The sequence below is a fragment of the Anabrus simplex genome, chromosome 1, assembly GCF_040414725.1.
Source record: "Anabrus simplex isolate iqAnaSimp1 chromosome 1, ASM4041472v1, whole genome shotgun sequence".
In the NCBI taxonomy this organism is placed as follows: Eukaryota; Metazoa; Arthropoda; class Insecta; order Orthoptera; family Tettigoniidae; genus Anabrus; species Anabrus simplex.
Window position 1 is genome coordinate 363730564 of NC_090265.1, and position 21536 is coordinate 363752099.

Below are 21536 nucleotides of genomic sequence, written 5' to 3' on the forward strand. Positions count from 1 at the left end.
TATGGTAAAGTGTGTTACTGCTGAGTGCACGGCTCCTTGCCTGAATGGTCAGTGAACTAGCCTTCGGTTCAGAGAGCCGCGGGCTCAATTCCCTGCCAGCCCTAGGATCTTAACTGATTATTGTTAATTCCTTTAGTTCAGGAACTAGATACTTGTGTTCATCTAGATACACATCTTCGTGTACATACAGCACATTGCACAACCAGTCACCACAGAAATACGCAATAATAAATGCATCCTTTCACATAGAAAGGCGTCAGAGCAATCATCCGGCCATAACATTTAGCCAAATTCATACAAAATGCCAACCCCAGGTAATTGGGATAAGACCATGATAAAGAGGAATAAGAAAGTGTATTATTGCTGAGTCTACCGACGCGTGTTTTACTGTGGTCGCTTCTGGATTCGGTTTTTGGAAATGAATAATAAACAAACAAAACCCCATGGCGCAACAGCCCCGAAGGGCCATGCCTACAAAGCGACCGCTGCTCAGCCCGGTGGCCTGCAGATTACGGGGCGTCGGCCGTTATTCTTGGCTTTTCAAGACCGGGACCACCATCTCACCGTCAGATAGCTCCTCAATTTTAACCACGTAGGCTGAGTGGACCTCGAACCAGCCCTCAGATTCAGGTAAAAATCCATGACCTGGCCGGGAATCGAATCCGGGGCCTCCAGACAAGAGGCAGGCACGCTAACCCTACACCGTGGGGCCGGCTGGAAAGCAATAATAGAACAACAAAAAGGCAGGAAGTGATTTTTAATCGGTATTGAGAGTCATAATTCTCGAATGAAGCTGAATAATGTACAAGTAGTTTTATATAACTGCTGGCAAACAGATGCATCCTAGACCTGACCTGATAAAGAAAGATGAAAATCGGGTTCGACAAAAAAAGTGTAATACGTAGGTTGGGAAAGAAAAGGAGAAGTAGCGTGTGAAGAGAACGTGTATTTAAAGAAGACAAGGTGGAAAAAACTAAACAGATTGAATGTGATACGTGCAATTGGTGAAAGAAAGTCAAAGCAAAGTGGGAAATTAAAAATGAAAGGCAGTAGAGGCAGACAAAGTCACAGAAGACGATAATTGGGCCTGATTAAGAACAGTTTAAATCAATAGGACCTGAGGAAGTACACTGTGATGGGTATGCAGAAGAGCGGCATTGTTACTTTAACTGCAGACCAACTTTAAATCTCTGACAGGTTGAAAATGGAACGAGGACCTCCAAGAACTGCAGCTAACAGCGCTAATTATTTCAACAGTTGTGAATGGGATTCTTCTTCTTAGTATTATGTCCAACTCCCTAATGTAACGGTTATTGATATTAGCTGTCACCATCGGGGACCGGGTTCGGTTCCTAGTACTGCCAGAAGTTTAAGATTAGCAGGAAGGTTGGTATGTGGTAAGAAGAAAGGTACATGCAGCTCACCTCCATGGGGGGTGTGCCTGGAAAGAGCTGCACCACCTCGGCACAAGGATACAAATGTACTTTTGTATTATTATTACCGTTAATTGTTGGCGTTATAGGACTTTAAATAATATATCTTTCCAGGACTCGTTCACAATGACTGGGGGAAACTTTATAGTATCTCATTCAGAATTGCTATTCTCAGAACTTTGACTAAACTTCACAGCATAGATTTTTATATTCCTTTCCCTAGTCTGATACATTCTGCAGATTACTAATTGGTGGAATATCGAACACACCAAGAACTGATAAATTGATGATTATAGAATATGATGGTATCACTTTGAGAATATCCACACATTAATGAAGATACACTTTGAGGTTGAGGCTGAGTGAGGCTCATATAATCGTCCGAAACTTCCAATTGTTTTCCTTTTTAAATGAATATAATGCCCGTGTGTTTCGAATTTGACGTAAAATTGGGGTCTAGGGGCTACGATAACGATATCACCAGCCACGTAAAACTATTGCCGTGCTTGTCATTCGACTGTCTCAGTGCGAGATGTGAGGTGTTAGCTTGTGTTGCTACCGTTCTGTAGGCGAGGATCGGTAGAGAGGCTGAACTTGAAAACAACTCACGAGTTCAGCAAGTCGAGGTCATTACTACTACTATTACGAGATCGTGAGTTGCAATGTCTAGCGACTATTAGCATATCCTGGTCGTTATGGCCCTTTGTAACGTTCGGAATATTAATTCTAATTTTTAATATGGAATACTAGCCAGCACACTCACGTAGGCATAGTTTGAATTGCACTCGAAATTAGACAATATATTAACTCCTTTAGCAGCCTTCCTGGGTGAAATACAGCACATATTTCCTTTCATAATTAACTTCATGTTACTATGTTAACAGATACAGGATACTTCATTTGAATATTCCACAAGTATAGCTCACAGTTACCTTACACACTATACTGCTGGATGTGATAATATTTGATTGATTGATTGATTTAATTAAATTATTTATTTACTTATTTATTTATTTATTTATTTATTTATTTATTTATGTATTTATTTATCTGAAAGTACACAGGTTTTACACCCAATTAAGTACCTTCTTGACATTCAGTAACAATCTGTATCTATGAAACGTTTAACAAGAACAATGTTTAAAATGAACAAAAAACAAAATAGAACAAAATTAACATTATATATGATACCATTTACAGTTGATAATAAATGAAAAAAATCACTAAGAAATCACACAGTAATACAAAGCAAAAGACAATGCAAAAACAAAGAAACTTAAAACATGAATGAGTACACTGGGAAATATGAAGAATACCAGAAAGAAAGAATTATCAAAAATTTACTTTAGAAACAAGAAAGTCAATTCGCAGAGAGTCAAACGCTTGCCTAGTGAATAAGGGGCTCCACTCCAGCGTGGTATTTCAGAAAAGAAGTCGTTCCATGCAATTCTAGCAGAAGATTCTAGTCATTGGCGGGCCGAGAGTTGGCGATGTTAACTTCTTTTTGCACCCATTGAGCTGTTAGTTTTAAGGCACTGGAAAAGAAATGAGTTTAGTTAACAACTCTTTGGATTAGTTACCACTACATTAGTGGTCAAAACACAGGAGTAAGAACAAAGAAATCACTTAATTTACTGACTACCGGGCAAGTTGGCCGTGCGATTAGGATCACGCGGCTGTGAGCTTGCATCCGGGAGATAGAGGGTTCGAATCCCACTGTCGGCAGCACTGAAGGTGGTTTTCCGTGGTTTCCCATTTTCACACCAGGCAAATGGTCCGACTCGTTGGCTGAATGGTCAGCGTACTGGCCTTCGGTTCAGAGGGTCCCGGCTTCGATTCCCGGCCGGGTCGGAGATTTGAACCTTCATTGGTTAATTCCAATGGTCCAGGGGTTGGGTGTTTGTCCTGCCCCCAACATCCCTGCAACTCACACACCACACATAACACTATCCTCCATCACAATAACACGCAGTTACCTACACATGGCAGATGCCGCCCACCCTCATCGGAGGGTCTGCCTTACAAGGGCTGCACTCGGCTAGAAATAGCCACACGAAATTAAAATTATTAACCAGGCAAATGCTGGAGCTGTACCTTAATTAAGGCCACGGCCGCTTCCTTCCAACTCCTAGGCCTTTCCTATCCCATCGTCGCCATATGATCTATGTGTCTCGGTGCGACGTAAAGAACAACTAGCAATAAATAAATAAATAAATTACTGACTCTTGACCTAGCTGCATGGGAAAAGTAGCCGGTTGTGAGATTGACGTCTGCTATCCAGGGTGTTTCTCGACTGATTAGTGCTATGAAACGCTTGCATTAAGATGTAATGGCATAATTTCCTGGAGGACTATTAGAGTTACAGACAAAATGTATATGGCCTATTTCGCAGAAAACTGGGTTATAAGTCACGTGCTGATCTTTATTTTGTAATATGAGTAATTAGGCCTATTTGTTATTCTAGTTATAGCAAATGAAGTATGCACAAGTTCAGTACATATAAATAGACGCCATTTTAAAAGGTTAATTAATGAATAATCAGATAATATTAATAATAATAATAATAATAATAATAATAATAATAATAATAATAATAATAATAATAATAATAATAATAATAATAATAATAATAATAATAATGGGGGTTTTGCCTGTTCCCCTATCGGGCGCGTCCCAGGTGGCGGATCGGGGGGCTCGCCGGACTTGTCCGGAGGGCTTGACGGAAATAAAATACCTCTCGCGGACCAAAAACAGGCACAGCCAGAAAACTACCCCAGGCCCTAGTATTCATACTAGGTTTTCTCGGTCATCGGATTCTGGGGGACCGAGAACATCATGCGGGAATGTATCGGAGCTTCCCAAATCTCTTCGCCCAAAGGAAAAACATTTTATTGGCACTTTAAACATCAACACGCTTCGCAAAATTGGAAAGTTGAAGCACTTAACAGACACATTAGACCAACTCAACATCCAAATTCTGGCACTCCAAGAAACTAGGTACAGTGACGAAAATCATTTTGAATCAGGAAACTATAGAATTTATAAAGGTAAACCAGCTACCCTCCTCCCTAACAAAATATTACAATTTGGCACTGGTTTTGCAGTGAGAAAAAATATCACAAATTCGGTATTATACTTTGCATCTCCTTCTGAAAGAATTTCGCTAATGACAATCAAATCAGGAAACAAAGCTTATACACTAATCAATGCACATGCACCTACAAACAATTACAATCAAAAAGACCCACAGAAGGTAGATGACTTCTGGGAATTACTAGAAGAAACTACAGCCAAAGTTCCAAAACATCATGTCAAAATTCTGCTGGGGGACTTCAATGCACAAATTGGCAAAGAGAAGAAATTTAGGACCACTGTAGGACTTTACCCTGCTCACAAAAGAACCAATAAAAATGGAGAACGTTTAATTGGCTTCTGCGAGAATTTCGATCTGAAATTGATGTCAACCCATTTCCTGGCACTTCCACAAAAGAAAATGACATGGAGATCCCCGAACATGCATTTAGGAGAATTTCAACTAGACCATGTGGCTATTTCCAAGAAAAACCAAAAAGAAATTATGAACGTTAAAGTCAAAAAGGGAATTATTGACTCCGACCACCACCTATCTCTTGTTAAAGTAAAGTTTCAACCCAACAGGAAGAAAACCAAAACAATCAGAAACCCAAGAATCGACCCTGAATTTCTGAGACAGAACTCAGACAATTTCCTTGCGAATATCTGCAACGATGCTCCTTCAAACTGGCTAGAACTCAAGGACACACTCTTGAAAGCTTCACAAAACATCAGCAATCCCCCAAGGAAACGCAAACACAGGTGGTGGAATGACACCTGTGACAAGGCCATAGAAGTCAGAATTAGGTCCTGGCTAAACTGGAGTTCCCATAAAACTGATCAAAATCGTGATGAATTCTTCAAAACACAGAAACAAACCTCAAAAATCATCAGATCTGAAAAACGAAAATATGATCAAAACAGACTGGTAGAAATAGAAGAAGATTTCAAGAAAAACAATACACGGAACTTCTACAGAACATTCAGAGAAGAATTATCCAATTACCAGGCACCTAGTCTCTGTTTCAAACGTACAGATGGGACTTTAGAAACAAGTAATAAGGGAAATTGTGAACTCCTAGCAAACCATTTCATGGACCTTTTAAACTGTGAATCTCCAAAGGAACAATTCACCTATGAAAAACCAACACCTAATCCAGATTCAGAACCCCCCACATTACAAGAAGTCAAACAAATAATCAGAGATTTAAAAGACAACAAAGCACCAGGAGAAGATGGAATAATCGCTGAAATGTTGAAAATTGGTGGTGACAAACTGGCCCAGAGTATTCAAAAAATCTTACAGGACATTTGGTTTTCTGAAGAAATTCCGGAGGATTGGAAATGTGCATTGATTCACCCACTTCACAAGAAAGGAGACAAATCAGATATTAATAACTACAGAGGAATTTCTCTCCTCTCACTCGTATATAAAATCTTCTCTAAAGCTCTACTTAATAGATTAGAGAAACAAACAGACCACCTGATCGGAGATTATCAGGCTGGATTCCGAAAAGGGAGATCCTGCGCAGAACAAATCCTAAACCTAAAAACCATACTACAGATTCGCAAAACCAAACAAACAGTAATCACCTTTGTTGACTTCAAAAAAGCGTATGATTCCATAGATCGGCAGACCCTGTTCAACATACTAGAGGAATTTCAAGTCGACAGGAAAACGAGGGAATTGATTAAACAAACTCTGACCAACACAACATCAAAAGTTAAGTTCTTGGGAGAAATTTCTGAACCGTTCGAAATCAGAACTGGCGTCCGACAGGGAGATGGACTATCCCCACTACTATTCAATTTAGTTTTGGAAAAAGTGATTCGTGAATGGAGAAAAGAAACTAAAGGTATAAACATTGGCAGACTTCTTAAAGACAAAATTCACCTTGACTGCTTAGCTTTCGCAGATGACCTTGCGATCCTTTCGAACAACAGACAAGAAGCAATCCAATCCATAGAAAAATTGAATGAAATAGCCGCAAAAACCGGACTTCAAATTTCATTTGAAAAGACGCAGTTTATGGAAGGAACTAAATCAAGATTCGACAATCAACCATTAATCACCAATTGTGGAATAATTTCCCAAGTAGACAAATTCAAGTATCTAGGTGAAATTATTCAGCCAGCAGGGTTAAATCAGGAAGCTAACAAAGAAAGAACTGCTAAACTGCAAAGGGCTTACAAAATCACATGGAACAGATACAACAAAAGATGTATATCAAAAAATGCAAAATTACGACACTACAATACAGTCATCAAACCAGAGGCACTTTATGCATCTGAAACACTGATCATTGGCGGCAGGTCACAAATGAAAAGCATTGAGAAACAAGAGAGGAAAATTCTCAGAAAAATCCTAGGACCAAAGTTCGAAAATGGAATTTGGATGAAAAAGAAACCACACGAAATTTTTCAATTCACAGAAAAAATCACAGATACCATCAGAAAGAGACGACTAAAATTCTACGGACACCTACACAGAATGGATAACAACAGGCTGACAAAGAAAATTCTAAATCTAGCTCTAACCCTGAAAATCCGCAACAATTGGTTAGCAGAAATACATGAAGATCTACAAGAAATGGGTATCGAGGACGAAACCATTCAAGATAGAATGAAATTTAGAAGCTTAGTAAACAAACATAAATTTGCAGAGAAACCAACAAGAAAAAATACAGGCTGGACAGAAACACGCAGAAAGGAACACAGTGAAAAAATGAAGAGATATTGGGAAGAAAAGAAGAAGAAACATTGTGCAAAATAAGTTCAAACGCGCTCCACAGCTGGGCACAACGAATCAAAAAAAAAAAATAATAATAATCGTATGGCCTCAGCTACCGTGTGCAGACATTTCAATTTGACGCCATCTGGCTGTCAGCTCGTCAATTTCGACGTTCCGTTTTACTCTAGGCCCACTAGATGGCAGACCGAGTAAACCGGATCTCTCTAGGGCGTCTATGGCTGAGATTTAATGAATTTTGTCGGGTAAACACCAGATGTGTCACCAGAGATCTTTTACATGCCGACAGAGGTGACGGTCCCGCGGTCTAGGGATAGCGTGCTTCCCTCTCACCTGGAAGCCCCGGGTTCGATTCCCGGCCAGGTCATGTATTTTGAACTGGACCTGAGAATTGGTTCGAGGTCCACTAAACCTACATGAGCCGGGCTGAGTAGCTCAGACGATTGAGGCGCTGGCCTTCTGAACCCAATGTGGCAGGTTCGATCCTGGCTTAGTCCGGTGATATTTGAAGGTGCTCAAGTGCGTCAGCCTCATGTCGATAGATTCACTGGCACGTAAAGGTACTCCTGCGGGACTAAATTCTGGCACCTCGACGTCTCCGAAAACCGTAAAAGTAGTTACTGGGACGTAAAGCTAATAACATTATTCATCCTACGTGATTACAACTGAGGAGATATCTGACGGCGAGATAGCGACCCCGGTCTAGAAAACCAAGAATGACGACCGAAAGGACCCGTCACACTGACCATTCGTCACCTTGTAATATGCAGGCCCCCAGGCTGAGGAGTAGTCGCTTCGTAGGCCAAGGCCCATCAGGGCTGCAGCGCCATGGCTTTTTGACAGAGTTTTGCAGCCGAGAACTGTTCAGAGACAAAGAAGGATGAAAATGGAGTTCTGATTGGAGGGAAAATACTATGGTTTCTCGAGGTTTAGCTCTAGTCTAAGACGATTCGGAAGTGTGCATTTAGATAATGGTGAAAGAGCAAACAGGGGATTTCTAGTGTAAAATGGATTGAGAGACCTCATTCCCGGGATTTAATTGTTCGGTAAGAATGGAGAACTGTTAGGAAATAACTAGAATTCATAGGAGTGACAACATGTTGCATGGCACAGTTCCATCGTCAACAGAGCTATTGGAAGATCCAGAAACTAATGGATTGGATGGCATTCTGCCATAAGCTGTCATCAAACGTGTGAAATATGGCACATCTCACAGCTGGAAGCCATTCACTGTGTAACTGTTCTATTTCAAGCTTTTGTAAGAGAAGAGAATATTGAATTTATGTCTTCGAATTGTGAGAAGTCGTTTGAAAATTCCGTGATAATGTTTGCAAACATTCCCAAATTATTTATTGCCAAGTTGCAGTGTGTGAATGTGTATAATGATGAAAACGACACTACTCAGTGATGTATGAAGTTCGTGAATGGTTAATTCTGGAATATAGTATAGTTCGCGTGAGATTCAAGTGCCAAGTCTTCAATACTATTGCATGCAAGCACCGCCCTTTCAAATAATCGAACCGGGCGAGTTGGCCGTCCGTTTAGGGGCGCGCAGCTGTGAGCTTGCATCCGAAAGATAGTGCGTTCGAACCCCACTGTCGGTAGTTCTGAAGATGGTTTTCCGTGGTTTCCCATTTTCACACCAGGCAAATGCAGGGGCTGTACCTTAAATAAGGCCACGACCGCTTCCATCCCATTCCTAGGCCTTCTCTATTCCATCGTCGCCGTAAGACCTATCTGTATCGGTGCGACGTAAAACAAATAAAAAAAGCAAATAATCGATATTTTTCCTATACCCTTGAGTGTGTCCGTTTAGCACATGTTAGCATATTTACTCTTCTTCACATTATTTTATCATATACCGGTAGTTCACCAAATTGCTTGTAGAGCAGCCAGAAAGTTATTTACTCCCTTCCAGACGTCGTGAAACTTATATCATTCTTTCTTTCTTAATCTGCTTACCCTCCAGGGTTGGCTTTTCCCTCGGACTCAGCGAGGCATCCCACCTCTACCGCCTCAATGGCAGTGTCCTGGAGCTTCAGACTTTGGGTCGGGGATACAACTGGAGAGGATGACCAGTACCTTGCCCAGACGGCCTCACCTGCTATTCTGAACAGGGGCCTTGTAAGGGGATGAGGTGATAGGAAGGGATAGGCAAGGAAGAGGGAAGGAAGCAGCCGTGGCCTTAAGTTAGGTACCATCCCGGCATTTGCCTGAAGGAGAAGTGGGAAACCACGGAAAACCACTTGGAAGATGGCTGAGGTGGAAATCGAACCCACTTCTACTCAGTTGACCTCCCGAGGCTGAGCGGACCCCGTTCCAGCTCTCGTACCACTTTTGAAATTTCGTGGCAGAGCCGGGAATCGAACCCGGATGCGGCCGAAACTTATATCATGCAAAGCAGTTTTTCTACAGTGACGTGTATGGTAATATGTGTGGAATATAAGTAATAAATTATAATTGGCATAACATTTGTAGAATATCACTCAACATAATTTAATATATCGAACCAAGAAACGGAAGAACGCAGATCATCATCATCATTTCATCCTCATCATGACGCGCAGGTCGCCTACGGGTGTCAATTCGAAAGACCTGCATCTGGCGAGCCGAACTTGTCCTCGGACACTCCCGGCACTAAAAGCCATACGCCATTTCATTTCATCAGAGTCTTTAGAAAAAATAAATTTTCATACCTAATTTAAAACTATACTAAGAACAATTACTGTATTACACTATTGTAATCTGCTGATGCACGTATCCCGTGCCAGAGTGAGTAGCTCAAACGGTAGATCCCTAGCTTTCTGGGGTTACGTTGGCGGGTTCGATCCCAACCCAATCCGGTCGTATTTTAGGCTGCTCAAATAGATTTACTGGCACTTAAATGAAATCCTATCGCACCTCGGCGTGTGCGGAAAACGTAAAACCAATAACATTATTATTTCTTTCCCGGCCTTTTCTCAACAATCTAGGGTCAACACTTATGTGAAAAAGCCCAGTTTGACCACCGGATACGCTTCCTGACGCTAACTGCATGTGGAGTGCAGTATTCACTCTAGCGTGCATGTATTAAAGACAATCACGAAAATCCCGTCGCCAACCTAGAGGAATTAACTATAAGCGGTGAACATTTTTAGCCCGGCCGGAAATTGAACTGGAAGCCCTCTGAACCGAAGGTCAGTACGCTGAACAAGAAGCCGGATATTATTATTATTATTAGGTACGTCGTATTAAGGGCCAACCGACTGTGTGGGGACTCGAACCTGCCTCTCAGACAGGTTTCATGCACCCATAAACACATTAGAATGACGATCGAAATGAATCAGTACCAGAACCGGCTTCAAATTATCTGTAGATATGCCGTATACAAACGAGTATCAGTATGCTCGTCGCACTTTAAAGAGCTGACATGAACCGTTAAATGTCGGTGAATATTACATTAAATAAATCGTTGCTAATATTATTCAACAGGGTGATGAACCTCAGAGCTTTTAATGACCCACCACTGCAGCACGACGGCTGTATACAGGCAGGAATGCGGTGGATGACGTCCAAAGCTAATAAAACACGCTCTTTCTAGGAATGGCTCGCTCCTTTGAGACACATGGCACTACCGCCAGAGGTGAAATGATACCTGCTGCGTGGGAGGAGAAAGCTGGAATTTCCGAATTGAACTCTCATCAGGACAGCGCCTGGCTGTGGAGGCGTAGACTTCAGAATTCCATAAATGAATATTTTTAAAATCTTGATTGTATGCATGTTTTTAGGTATTTGAAAATGATTTTCAATTCAGTTTTCTTCAGTGTTCAATTTGAACTCTGAAAAGTGGTGGCAAAAGGGGCTCTGGTTATGACGCAGCAGGTCTTTTTGCTACTTAGGTTCCAGAATGTGTAAAAAAAAAAAAGTAAATAAATGCAATGTAAATTTTAATCTTATACCAGTTTCTCAGAAATTCCTTGACGTGCTGGAAGCCAATAACAGAAATTTCGCAACTTAAACATTAATTCCCATCGACCACAGCCGTGATTGAACCCACTATCGGGATTCACTGAGACTCGCAAAGCTAACTGAAGGAGCTGTTTCATCTGGGAGGCAGTGGACCTATTCAAGAAAGCCAAAGTAATATGGCCGACTAAGTGACATGCCAATACTTTTAATACCTTTCCTGTTTACGTCAATAAATTCTTTAACGAGATCCACGTAACTCTCCAGAATAAGCTCACGGTGTTACTGTGCAAACAAAAATACGGTAGATTAATTATACATTGTCGGAAAAGAAGAGATGTAATAAATAATTACTTCAAGTTACCCATTAAATATTTCTTTGTAATTACTGAATTATCTTATGTATATCTGTGGTGTAGTGGTTGGCGTGATTAGCTGGTACCTCCGGAGGCCCGGGTTTGATTCCCGGCTCTGCCACGAAATTTGAAAAGTGGTACGAGGGCTGAAACGGGGTCCGCTCAGCCTCGGGAGGTCAACTGCGTAGAGGAGGGTTCCCACGTCAGCCATCCTCAAAGTGGATTTCCGTGGTTTCCCACTTCTCATCCAGGTAAATGTCGGGATGGGACCTAACTTAAGGCCACGGTCTCTTCCTTCCCCATTCATTGTCTATCCGTTCCAAACTTCCCATCCCCCACGGGGCTCCTGTTCAGCATAGCATAGCCTGTGCGAGGTACTGTTCCTCCTCCCCAGTTTCTTACCCCTCCTACCCAAAGTCCAATCTTTCGCTGAGTCCGAGGTAGAAACCAACTCTGGACAGTAAACGGATTAAGAAAGAAAGAAAGAAAGAAAGAAAGAAAGAAAGAAAGAAAGAAAGAAAGAAAGAAAGAAAGAAAAGCTTATTACTAGATCATGCCTGCTCACCGGTCCGAATTCTGGCCAATGCATGCAGTATTTTTGAAATGGTAAGTCATGTCCCTGTGGATCACATTCCACAAACAACTGAAGTGATATGTCTTCATACAGTAGATACGATATCAACAGTCAGGGAATACAGACCACGGTGGGCTGTGCCTGCCGTGTGTTTGTATGTTTGTGTGGTGGAGTGTAGTGCTGTGCCAGAAGGCGGTAAAACCAGACAGAGGTTAAGGTACTTTTAATACTCTTCCTGTGTACGTCAACAAATCCATGCACCTCTCTAATATGAGCTCACAGTATTACTGTACTAGGAAATGTGGATAGTTTAATTATACCGTGTTGGATTTTGAACTGCTGTTAATGCATCGTCCCGGACTTGAACTTGAACTTCTGGGATGAGTTCCGCAGTCACGACGAACGCTGTTAGCGTTTCGTTCCCTTGAATACATAATTTATATATGAACTGAAGCTTGAAATCATTACCAAAACCAAAACAAACCCCATGGCACTACAGCTCTTGAAGGACCTTGGCCTACCAAGCTACCGCTGCTCAGCCCGAAGGCCTGCAGATTACGAGGTGCCGTGTGGTCAGCACGACGAATCCTCTCGGCCGTTATTCTTGGCTTTCTAGACCGGGGCAGCTATCTCACCGTTAGATAGCTCCTCAATTCGAATCACATAGGCTGAGTGGACCTCGATTGAAATCATTGCCGAACGCAAAAATTCTTGTGAATAGAAGGGTTACACAGCAAATTTGCTGTTAATATCCATACACCATCCAGTTTGATGCAGACTTTGTATGAAGCCAAGGGATGAGATGAAATAACTGAGTACTTCAGGTTACTCATTAAATATTTCATTGAAATTACTGAATTCCCATAAATAAACACCGTGGGATTACACATTTTCACATTAATTTATTTCATATTTTCAAATTGAATGTTAATTTAGTTTCGAGAAATGCGACGAGCTGGTATATTTGATTTATTATTCAATCCGTTTATCCTCCAGGGTTGGTTTTTCTCCCCGGATTTAGCGAGGAATCTCACCTCTACCACCTAGGACAGTGTCCTGGAGCGTGAAACATTTGGTCAGGGATACAACTGGGGAGGATGACCAGTGTCTCGCCCAGGTGCCCTCACCTGCTTTGCTGAACAGAGGCCTTGTGGGGATGGGATGACTGGAAGGGATAGGCAAGGAAGAGGGAAGGAAGTGACCGTGAACTTAAGTTAGGTATCATCCCGACATTTGCATGGAGAAGAAGTGGGAAACCACGGAAAAACACTTCGAGGATGGCTGAGTGGGGAATCGAACTCCCTCTACTCAGTTGACCTCTCGAAGCTGAGTAGACCCTGTTCCAATCCTCGTACCGCTTTTCAAATTTCGCGGTAGAGCCAGGAATCGAACACAGGTCTCCAGGGTAGGGGGGAGGGAGGCCGGTGGCAACTAATCACACTAACCACAACACCACAGATGCGGAGAAAAATGTGGAACGCTTCACGATTTTGCGCGTCATCCTTGCGCAGGGGCCATGCTAATCTTCTATGTATCGTTCCAAGTACTGCTGAAACGAGTCCATGAGCTGTTACACAGGAGAGATTCTACGTCTTCTACCGCTTTTCCCACATCTGTGTCGCACAAGAGGAATTGGCCCTTTTTACCGTCTGATGCCCTTCCTGATGCCAACCCTACGTGGAGGGATGTATTCACTACTGAATGTTCCTGTGGTTTTTGATAGTGGGATATTTGTGTGAATATGAAGAGGAGAGTGTTGGCAGAAACACAAACACCCAGTCCCCGAGCCACAGGAATGAACCAAACTCGTTTGAAATCCCCGATCACGGCCTGTGTTCGACCCCCATCCGGAAATCGAACCCGTGACCCTCTGAACCAAAGTCCTCAACGCTGACCATTCATCCAGGGAGTCGGATAGGAAGCATTCTATTAGAAATGAATACTTATTTTTCAGGACAGTATTGTTCGCGACATAAAACTAATACGTTTTATTTCGAAATCTAAAAATATTCGTGTTCCCGAAACTGTTCTTGGTTTCTTGATAACGTTTTTTTTAATTCTAAATTTTAGAAGTTGTTGTGATTGTTAGTTAGAAATGTAGTCGTTACTTTTCAGTGGAAATGCTATTAGACTATAGACGAATGAAATCATTGAAGTGATGTTATTATGCATACCAGTCTAAATTCTTTATTCTCTAATGACGAATAGTCGTGAGATAAATAAAGCCTACTGAGCTCGATAGCTGGAGTCGCTTAAGTGCGGCCATTATCCAGTATTCGGGAGATAGTGGGTTGGAACCCCACTGTCGGCAGCCCCGAAGATGGTTTTCCGTGGTTTCCCATTTTCATGTCAGCCAAATTCTGGGGCTGTACCTTAATTAAGGCTACGGCCGCTTCCTTCCCACTCGTAGCCCTTACCTGTCCCTTCGTCGCCATAAGACCTATCTGTGTCGATACGACGTAAAGCAACTTGCAAAAAAAAAAAAAAAAAAAAAAAAAAACTTAGTTTCCGCTGGCAGAACTGGCATGTTATAATACTGGACAGTGTCTAGTTCGAATAATGAAACAACGATTGCTTTTGCTGTGGTTCTTTGATACCCTTTAACCGCCTTGCCTGGGGAATTTCATTACAAAATTCAAACGCTGAAATACGTAAACTAGGACTATAATAATGTTAATTGCTTAAAACATATCTTTGAAGGCCCGTCTCTGTCTCCGAATTCCACAAAGAAGTTTTTTAAAGGGTCGCTATTGAACGAATCGTTGATGTTTGCATTTAGATGATGATGATGATGATGATGATGATGATTGTTGTTTTAAGGGGCCTAACATCGAAGGTCATCGGCCCCTCACATTTAGACACCCTCAAATGTCATCGACTACATCTGGAATCGAGTCCATTATCTTTAAACGTAATAACACATATGATCTTTATTCGCGTATAGCCTTCGAAATGAAGGTGTTATTCTTATTCTGATACTGATATAAACGTCTAAAACGTGTGGTGTTTCCACAGACAGGAAATACGTGGTAAGGTGAAATACCGCCTGAAGGTTACTTCCACATCATCTATGGTCGATTTTGTTGGAAGACTTAACATGTATTAACTTGTCTTAATGACGATGTTTAGTGATCACTGGTCCGAAACAAAGTACCTAAGGAAGAAGTTCGTCACGTCTCAGTAACTTATCGCCTCAGTGATCCTCACATCCATAATATTTGTCGTCTGTTCCAGACACATTGACCATTAATGTTCCAATATATGATCCCTCAACCTGATACATGCTCATTAAACTGTATTTATAGACCTCACTTCGAGAACAGTGATCTGCTGCCTTGGGCGAATAGTTATCGTTAGGGCATCCAGTACAAAGGGTCCCGCATTCGATTCCCGGCTGTGTTGGAGATTTCAGCTGCATCTGGTTAATTCATTTGTCTCTTAGAGTGGATATTTGTGTTTGTCTCAGTACACAACTCTTCATATACGCACATTACCAGTCACGACGGAAATACGCAAAACGGGCGAGTTGGCCATGCGGTTAAGGGCGCGCAGCTGTGAGCTTGCATCCGGGAGATAGTGGGCTCGAATCCCACTGTCGGCAGCACTGAAGATAGTTTTCCGTGGTTTCCCATTTTCACACCAGGCATATGCTGGGGATGTACCTTAATTAAGGCCACGGCCGCATCCTTCCAACTCCTAGTCCTTTCCGATCCGATCGTCGCCGTAAGACCTATCTGTGTCGGTGCGACGTAAAGCCAGTAGCAAAAAATAAATAAATAAAGGAAATACGCAACGGTGGATGCATTTATCCATATAGTGATGGCGTCAGGAAGGGCCAATCCATATGCGCGGTTAATTTACCTACTCTAACCTGTCCAGGGTGCGGGAAAAGTGGTGGAAAAAGTATCTTTGCTATCGAAGCATGTGTCCTCTTTCATTACCTATTTCGATTTCAGTCTAGTGTTATTGGTGTTTACTATTTTAAACAGTAAGACACACGCAAGCAATAAATTTAATAATTTTAGGTGATTGTTGAATCATGATTATATCCTTGGGACCTCCAGTTTTACGTGGAATCCGAACCATATCGGGTATTTTCAGTTTCAAAAATCACACGTGCAATAGACGGGATTCGAGCCACTATCACCCGGATGGGAAGCCAATAACGATGCTACTCGACTACCACGCCTCTAAGAAGAAAGGCAGTCATAGATATAGGACACAATTCAGAGCTTAACAGGTCGTGAATGGATCATTATCATACCGGATTTGTCTTCCTTTTTACTCTTGACAGGACTAAATACGAGAATACTAACCTTTATTACACTAATCACCATCGCCTAAGCAGTGCAGTATGCTGTGTGAAGATAATAGGAGAAATTACTTTTGACATTTAATTTCACCTCTAAATAAATTTGGAACATATTCCACGCATGTGTTCTTGAAGCCGTATTTCTTAGTTACAGGCTCATAGTTGGCCCCCCACTGGCCAGTTGGTCTGCACATTCTCCGCTCGGCAGCCCAGTTTATTGTGCTTTGTCTACTATTTGTGGGATTCACATTAGAGGAAGGTGGAGCTGCCTTACGCCTCTTCTAAACGGGACGATAAACATTTCGTTAATATGCTTAAAATTAAACGAGGTTGTAATGTGTTCTAGGGGCACTTTGGACCCCGCTCTTTTTAGGATACATGCTACGCATTTTCCTCACTCATTCTGTACACTAGAGTAAAATATTTCATGTCTTTCTGTCAAAGTGTTATTTTAAAGTGTTTTTGTGTTTATAATATTATGAATCTCATGAATACATACTCAGTGAACTAAAGCTGAGTGCAGTAGAAATCTACATATTTAGGCTCAATACTGTAAGTTTATACCCATCTCCCCATCAAGATTTCCTCTTGTCAATCATCACATTAGATTACATCTTATCTAGATATGGTATCATTTCAGTTTTTGCAATTCGAAACAGGCAAACTGCAGGGAATCTTTGTGTTTCGCGAAGTCTTTGCTCTGTGTCCTCGGAAGAGAAACTGGACCGACCATGACTGCGACTGTTCTGACAATACTGAAAGGTTTTGTATCAATAAACCGTCGCTCTGTTGATGAAATAATACTCTCCTTCTTCACCAGATGGATCACTATACTCAGCTTTCAAAAATAGCCCAATAGTAAAGGACATTCACCCCTTTATTGGCATTATTATTTTTTCAATGCCGGTTTAATTCCACAGAGAACGGCGCCTGCTTTACATTATGTGGTGACAACGGAGGTCCAACGTTACAAAGAATATAGTGAAACAATGTTTTGATGTTAAGAACATTTCTTAGCAGAAAAATAATGGGTCCCCCATACTACGAAAAACGTAAAAAAGCAATTTCCTCAATTGTTCTAAAAGTTGAAGGGTCAAAGAGCGCGGAAAATTTTCAAATTTTGGGTCTTGTATATCTATATCAATCTAGAATTTTTTTTTTCAAAAATCACTTCTGTCCTAAATGCAGTTCCCCAAAAACAACCTAAAATCGCTTCTTTCTTAACTTGCTTCTTTTTTGATTCAAATCCTATCCAAATTAACTTATTTACATAACTATTTCTGTAATGTGTTCCTTGGCGTTTTTTAGTTTTTGAATAATGTCCATACCGAATGTAGTTATAAGGGTTAGTGAAACTCTGCATTGACTCACATTACCGCTTGCAGTGGTAAAAAAAAGGGACAAACTGCTAATCTAATCGACCGGATAACGATGATTACGAAAAGGATTGCAATTTTTAGGAATAAATAATACATTCTCATACTTTATTATATTGTATTCACCTAAAATTCGTAGCTCATATCCGTAGGATGTTTTTAATATTGAGTTGTTTGCCTGGAGGGATAGAACTGTGAATATTTTTACCAGTGGATTTACATCGCACCAACACAAATAGGCGACGATAGGATAGGAAAGAGCTAGGAATGTGAAGTAAGCGACCGTTGCTTTAATTGAGGTACAGCATTTGCCTGGTGTGAAAATTGGAAACCACGCGAAACCTCTTCAGGGCTTCCGACAGTGGGGTTCGAACCCGCTATCTCCCGAATACAAGCTGATAACCCATTTACTTTGATATAAATGATTGTTCAAAATATGAAGAGAATCCTTCAATATTACCATTAAAATGGCTCTTATATTCCTGGTCATACAAGCATAGTTGACTTAGAACCCTCCTTGTCCACAGAAAGGATGTCCCCACCAGCACCGAAAATAAGACCCCTTATCTCCCATGTATAATCAATTACAATAATAATATTGCTTGCTTACTTTGTCGAAGATAGTTAGAACGGGCAAGTCCTACATACATATAAGTATTAAATTCGTCAAAAGAATGATGACGAGAATCCCATTACCTACAGCCTCATCGTTTAGCCAGTCCCATCCTCTATCGACCACCTCTATCCATGAAACGTCGACTCGTCATCAACTTTCTTCAGCTCCATCTCAGACGTGTACGACATATTCCCTAATACAAAATTATTTCAAGCTATTTCAAAGATCCATCGTCTGATCTTCGACCGCCAACATCCTTTGCTATCCGAGCTGACTCATGCCCCTCTGTGAGGCCCTCACTTCATCGAATCCCCTCTCAACTCCTTTGGAATAATGGTTATAATTTGTACGAATATTATTTTCAAGGACAAAAATTCAAAGAATATGTCGTCGTTGCGCCTTGAAATACCGTTATGTGACAATGTTGAATGGAGAAATACTGACCCGCAGCACACGTATCACTTAGAACGAAATTTCGTTGATCCAGGTCATGCAGATGACAGAAACTTTCTGGTCAGAGTTCTAAGCTGAAATATTATCACATAGTGGTTTTCCTAGGCTCAACAACGATATACCTTATTCTTACATATATCCACGCAATTATACATGTACTGTGTGTACAAATGTATTTAACTGTATTCTTATTTTTAAAAAAATAAAAGAATGAAAGCCCACCTTAGCTCTTCCCCTGCAATACTCACTAATCTGTACATTCCCTTCAACCATCTACTTTTACTCATCACCATAACAATCCCAAATATCCTGAACAGGAAGAGGCTGTTTCCCCTTAGGTGGCCCGCTCTACCCTCTCAGGATGGGGAATGAGAAAAATTCAAGTAAGTAAAAAAATGTCTACTTTTTTATATTGTAGCTCTGCTATCAATAAAAGCTGAAGGACTTCGGACTTCATGAAGCGAAGGGATCATTTGTTACATAGACTAGATACCATATTCGACACTGCGTCGGAGTAAAGCTTGCGTGACGGAGGTCTGCACGACGGTAATAAAGACAGCACGAACATCGCTAGATTGATTTGAAATTACAGTGATTGTGCGAACAAATCTATGATTGTGGCAGTTCTCAGTGTCAATTACACGACTTCTACCCTGCTATTATTTGCACCGCCACAATGAGATTCGGTCACTTACTCTCGATTCGCTGTCATTTGTGATGAAAATATAATTACTACTTTCTAGTTGTCATTATTATTGTGTTCTGCTCGAAACGCTATATTGAACATTTTTGTGGATGAAGGAGAAATTCATTATGAATTCATTTAAATAATGAAGACACGATCCTGTAGGGATAGTTGCTGTATCTAGAAACGTTGAGAGCGTTTGACTGTATCTTATTTAAAACTAGGGTTGTGATTCATTTCTATTACCATGAGTTAATGTTATGTGTACTTTACAAAGCGCCTCCATAGTTGTAACGTTTAGTGCTATTAACTGTCGATTTCAGGGGCCCAGAATCGATTCCCACACCTGTCTAACATTTCAAATTGGCAAGAGCTAGCATGTTGAAATGTACGGTCAGTTAGTTTCTCTTGCGGATGCGCCTGGACGAAACTGTAGTACCTAGAGGAGCACGAGGACGTGAATTTACCATCTTTCTTTTGTTCGAAGTAGATCTAATTACGCACTTACGTTAAAAATAGCATGTAACCGCGGTTTCACTTGCGTTTATTAATTCAACAGCTCGATATATTTAAAACCATTTATTTTAAAGCAGATTAAAAATATTTATTATTACTCATTGTTTTTACATGAATTGCATTAATTACATTATTTTTTAAAATATTGTAACTCCAATGTTTGAGATGTACCGGGTTGGTGTATGATACAAATAATATTCCATTTGGAGCTAATATGTACTGCATGTTTGCCTTTCCAACTCTTGAATAACCCACTTACAACTGACCATAAGAGAAGCACCTTTTTCGACGATCGAGTCCTACAACTTTTAGCGATTGCCCTTGTGCCTTGTTGATGTGCATATCGAAACTCAAACAAATGGGGGAACTTCAGATGTCTAAATTCGAAGAGATCATTTGAATCCGAGGAATGAATACTACATCCGCGGCATAACCAGTCACGATGGTGGCTTCAATGTATTCGGTATCAATTTCTTGACTGAGAATCATATTCCGTTGCAGAAGGAAGGAGGATTCATATTCCTGAGAAGAATATTCGGTGCCAAAATCGTTCACCCCAAGATGTTCGTGTCGTGGGTGACTCTAAGTTGTTCAGAAGCTCTGTTGTGCAGTTGACAGTCTCATCTGTATTATGTACATGTTGTGTCGATAGACTTGGAAATTTGTAGAGAACCGAGTAATTCTTGTAAAATTCGCTTGTTGATAACGTTGACAACTTCGTTTCTTGGAGCAAGAATTTTTCTTTGGCACAGCCATGAGTGATCGATAAAATGCCGTGCTCACGTATGTTGAAAATTTCAGACCTCTGCCTCTCTCAGATTTGAATGGGCATCACACACATACAAACAGACAAACAATTCCGGATGTCAAGGACCGAATGAAAATAGCTTCCTATGCCACAGACTTAAAATGGCATCTTAACTGGTAGCCTGTATGTGTTACTATTCCTTTTCCTTTTTACAAAACTGCCTTTATGTCGCACCGATACAGATAGGTCTTAGGGCCACTATGGGATAGGAAAGAGCTAAGTGTTCGAAGGAAGCAGCCGTGGTCTTAATTAAGGTAGAGCCCCAGCATTTGTCTGGTGTGAAAATGGTAAACTACGGAAAATCATCTTCAGGGCTGCCGAAAGTTCGGTTTGAACCCACTATCTCCGGAATGCAAGCTTGCAGCTGCGCGTCATTTACCGCACGGCCAGCTCGCTCGGTTTACTATCCCTTGTCTATCTTATGCATTATATGTTTACTCTGAATAATAAAATACAAGATTGAGGATACACTTGAAAGACAACTATAGGTTTTGCCTTTCCCAGATGGTAATGGTGAGCTCGGTTCATCTCAAAGGGTGTGGATTCAATTCTCAAATAAGTCTAAGTTGAAAAAAACACGAGATTTCCACTTCCGGAGAGGTACGAAGCAAAAATGAATACCGTGTTAATTCCTGGGAGCA

At 41.1% G+C, this 21536-nt stretch overlaps 1 protein-coding gene and 1 non-coding gene across 4 annotated transcripts in view; both read right to left on the minus strand.

The window, feature by feature from the left end:
* The window catches only part of LOC136856800 (serine/threonine-protein kinase WNK2), a 179095-nt gene that overhangs the window by 124578 nt on the left and 32981 nt on the right, over positions 1–21536 (minus strand). The window lies entirely within an intron of this gene.
* Positions 13596–13700, minus strand: LOC136859332 (U6 spliceosomal RNA). The gene has a single exon (XR_011017716.1). It is a non-coding gene; the product is annotated as a U6 spliceosomal RNA (small nuclear RNA).